A 5,337-nucleotide genomic window follows, 5' to 3' on the forward strand; every position below is an offset into this window, starting at 1 on the left:
GGTCACTGGTTCGAAACCTGGTCCGAGCAAAGTTCTTTTCCTTTTTTAATTTTATTCTTGATTTTTTACTGGAGCTTTTACGATCCAATGTTTACATTTATCGATATAAAGCATTTAATGAATAAGTTAAAAAATGCCAAAATCTGTGAAAAGGCCCCTTTAAGTCAATGCCCATATTTCCAGTCATGCCCATGTAAAATCTTTCAAGCGTCCAAATGGACTCATGTTGTTTATAAACATCTGAAACACCCCCTGTATTTGAAATATAAAGTATAATAGGCTTTGATCGACATTCAAGCTGGCGATTCACATATGTTAATAATTATATGTATATGCAATTATGTAAAAATGTTGATAACTGAGGTTCACAATAACAAATAGTAGTTAACAAATTCTTTCCAAACGTTCATAAACACCAAGTTGTGTTGACTAAACTTAGGGTAGTAATAAAATGTAATGTATTATAATATGACACGTTAGGAAAGTTAAATGATTGACATTTCACTGTCTGATGTGCCATCTCAAATCGTGTGCACATAAAAATGATACTTCTAATAGCAGCAAGAACATTTTCACAGCATATTTCATCAAATAAACAAGTACTTTACAGAAATATAATAATTCAATTCAACCAATTATAGAGTTACTCAATTCCACTATTTTACAAGAAGTCGATGGTGAATCCAGTATCCAGTATTAAGCGAAGTAATTTGTAGCGGGGGTATTATTATTATTATTATTATTATTATTATTATTATTTTTTTTTTTTTTTTTTTTTGTCAAGACACATTTAAGATTTTCAACAAATCATGCATACATGATATTTATGTACAGTTCGCTCAAGGCCAAACCATCACGTGGCGATAACAAAATAACTTATAGAATATATGTTTGAGAAATTGATAAAATGACAGTAAATGAATTGTAATGTTGTAGACTATATAGGCTTGCGATGAACGTCGTGACGCAAAAGGAACTACGAACATTTATTTTACATAATGCGCAAATATACTACAAGTTCTTACTCCGTTATTCCGGCATTTATAGTTGTAGAGTAACACTTTGTTATAGGCGATTTTATAAGACAGAATACTTGCGTACAAATATTACATTGATGTAAAGTTTTATCTAAAAGCGAATTTAGTTTGCATTTACGTATATATCAACAATTGCAAATTAAATATGTTGATAACACTTAAATATACTTATATTACATGTATTTAAGTGCAGTAAAACAATTATCGGTTTCATCAATACTTGCGGTTGTTCTGACTGATTTTGAATATATTCGTTTGAATTGAGTTTTGCAAATGCCCAGTGTCATGTATACCGCATAAATACGTTCAACGTCCAGCATATATGTGCTAATCATGAATCAAAGTGCACACACATGAATTATCATAATGAGGTATCACATGAGTACGCGCTTAAAAATGCTGCACGCACCCGGACATGGCAACCCTTGCCGAATGTTTACAATTTTTTTCGAACTTTTTTATTAACAAAAAATAACCGTTGAATGGCCTGTTTACGGGTAAGTATGTTCACGTTTATAACAAAATACGATGTCAGTGTCAACATTGTGCACAGTTGCATAAGTTTTGTTAAGGATTGAGAAAGTATTTCACGTTTTTCGATTGCTATTTTACCGAATGGATCATGCAATAGTAAAATGACGTCACATGGTGATGAGCGTGTTAGACGGTGCTGTGTTTTTACATATATGGGCATTCTACTACGATATCTATCACTCGTTCAAACTTCATACCATCCAACTGAAATAAAATGTTGCTTTTTTTCTCGTATAATTTTCCTGTGTGTTTCCAATTCATGTTTGTTTTTTTTTATTTTCAGTTGGCCACTTTCGTCAAATTTGATATGAAGAGAAGTCAATGTGAAATTGTTAAAATTATACTGACACTATAGGACTAGATAGCTCAAAGTTATTGCTAAGTTGTTGTTTTTTAAACATGTAATAATGTTTAGTTTTTGTGTTATGTTTTTATAAAATGCATATATATTATTTATTTATTTATTAAACATAAACATATGCATACTACTGAAATAAAAGGTAAAGTGTTATGCATTTTATTTAACTAACAAATACTTGTATATAGTACACCAATGACAGGTGCGAACTTTGTGCTAGTAATCTACAAAGCGGCTAACAGTTAATACACCGATATGCAGTACTCTTCATAACAAACAATGTTGCGTCCGACCGTAAGCAGAACCCAGCCAATATCGAGATAAAATGTCCCATCATATCATAATGAAACTTAATTTCTTCACAAAATGTTAAAATAACATCAAACCGATGTTTTTCATTTTATTTATTACGATAAAAAAATGCATTTGAAGACAAAGGCTTAAAAAAACGATACGCGGTATCTCCAGTATAACATTGACTTCGTTGACCTCAAGTAACGAGAAGACTACGTTTTTGGTTTTGTGATAACTCTGTGCTGGACTTGATGCGTGCCAAGAAGTTGATTGAAGAAACTTGTATCTCATCTGAAATAAAGACAATATTGTTTCACAAACAAAGTAACGGTAAATAAAATGGGTATTTTGACCATAATTCTGTCAAAGCTCCCAAAAGTTACATTTTAATTTTTGAAGTCTAAAAAATATTTGCGCTTAGTAAATTTGGTTCATTATGTAATTGTTATTGAAAATATCTAGATGTACAAGGTTCGAAGCTCAACAATCTTGTCCATAATCATAATGAGGCATATCAAACGTGGTTGCATTAACTGATCAAATAAGAAATAAATAAAACCTGATGTTATTTATAATATCAAAAAACTATAATATAGAATTAACTGGATGTGCCCCTAGCCTGTTTTTTTACAATAACTAAGTAAGAAGTATATGCATACATGTATGTTGATTTAATGCACATTTTTGATTTTTCAGCGGTGCTATTGCTTTAATAATAGTATTTGGACATGACATTATAAGAAGCATACTATCAAACTTGTTTTGCTTCATTTTTGGAATAAAACCGAATGTAATTGGTGGTGTCTCACTAAGTATTTATCCCTTGATGTTGTCATTTACCGTTTCAAGGAGATGACCATAACGTTTCTCATTATGTTATGTGTAATGACGTGTTGTATGTACAAGCAATAAGTCTCTTGTGTTTAATAAAAGACTACTGAGGCTGCCATGAACATCCCGCGTGAACATGTTAATGAACGCTCAGGAATCCTGTATTTTTGAAAGACTGCCATATTCTTCTGCGTATTCTTATGATTTGCCAACCTGTAAGCATTCTGTTATTGGAACAAAAACTAACATTCTCAACTGCCAAATGCATACAGTGTTGTAGAATTAATTAACATCTTGTCACCGACTGGAAGTTATTTAATTATCAGTAAATATGCCATGTTTTTTTTATTAAAAGTACTATCAGCCTGGCAGTTTCTAAATCAAAAATAATAACAGTGAATACCTGATCTTGGAGATGTTTCAATATGCGTTGCAAATTATAGTAAACACTGTGAACTGGATGCATATTAACCGGCGTATCGTGCAACAACAAACATAACACATAATTTAGTGTGGCAGGACATTCGTTATTGCGTAATAAAACCTTTCTTGAAGTATATACAAAATGACGAAAATTTAAAACGACTATTTATATGGTATATTATACATGTTGTTTGTGCATATTATGCAATATTATAATATTATTTTATACGAGAACAAAACCTTCAAGTAGTAAGGAGTGGTAAATCACGGTGTGCGAATCAAAGAGTATTGAAATTCGTTAAATTAATTTGAGGTTAGGTTGAAAACTTGTGTATCCTCTTAACATTTCTACATGATATAATCCTCGCAGATGTATAAAATATCTTTCAACTTGGCACTCTCAATATTTACATAAGCACATCGGAAATTGCAATTTATTTCATTGTATCTATATGTCATTGTCTCCGAACTGTGATGTCATTGTTAACGTAAAATGTACTTCATTTTTTTTTAAACTGTTTATACAAAACACTATAACATAAATAACATGGGACAATATAAACATCATATAACGAATCGAAAATACAGCTACACAAACATTAATTTCTTATTTTACCACGGCACGTGACTTAATTTCTATATACAAAGAAGAAAACTACTGTTGGTTATTACCCCGATATACCAACGGTTGTTTAAAGTGACGTCACTTTGATTGTCCGCGCACATTTAATGAATGAAGGCGACGTCATTTCATTGTAATATTGTTGTGGTGACGTCACGTTTTCGCGGAAAAGTGGAGGAAGTTCGGTTAATATAATTCTCATTATAACCTTTAAATCGCGGATAACTTATTAATGAAATCGTGTTAGAATCGAAAAAATCCACGGGTAACCGTTGATTATTGCGGTAATAATCAACGGTATGTCGTTCCGATGCTTGTTTTCAAACCACTCGGCTACGCCCTCGTGGTTAAATTACTACGCATCGGAACTCCATACCGTTGGTTATTACCGCAATAACCAACGGTTACCCATCGATTATTTTTTAATTCTTCCACGGCACGTAACTTGTTTTCTATATACGAAGAAGGAAAACTACCGTGGGTTATTACCCCGATATAACAACGGAGATAAGTATGACGTCACTTTGATTGTCCGCGCACTGTTTATGAATGAAGACGGCGTCATTTAATTTCATTGTTGTGGTTACGTCACGTTTTCGCGGAAAGTGGAGGACGATCGGTTAATATAATTCTCATTTATAACCTTTAAATCGCGGATAACTTATTAACGAAATCGTGTTAGAATCGAAAAAATCGAAAGGTAACCGTTGTTATTGCGGTAATAACCAACGATATGTCGTTCCGATGCTTGGTATCAGACCACTCGGGCTACGCCCTCGTGGTTTAATTCTTACGCATCGGAACACCGTCACGTTGGTTATTACCGCAATAACCAACGGTTACCCGTCGATTATATCTTAAATATATGAGAGTGAATAACGGCATACATCACAGGAGTGTAAACTGGCATCGGCCTGGCTATAGGTTCAGACATCCATACCGGATTAGGAGCAAATAAGAAGCACAGAAGCATAACTAAGTGCCGAAACGAAAGTGTGTGAAGTTAGCCTAAATAGGACACTCAGCCGATTTATCCCTACACAGGATGTACATTTTATCTTTTTTTAATAAAAATGCTAAATATGCTAAATATGCAAAATACACTGCGTATTTCATCCTTATAAGCAAACACGCTTAATATGCTAACTGTACAAACGCAAACATCGATATTTGAATTAGACTAAAGCATCCACCTAGTAAAGCGACTGCAGCTTATTATAGGCATCACGGCGCAAAAA

This window comes from Dreissena polymorpha, chromosome 3, assembly GCF_020536995.1.
Source record: "Dreissena polymorpha isolate Duluth1 chromosome 3, UMN_Dpol_1.0, whole genome shotgun sequence".
Classification (NCBI taxonomy): Eukaryota; Metazoa; Mollusca; class Bivalvia; order Myida; family Dreissenidae; genus Dreissena; species Dreissena polymorpha.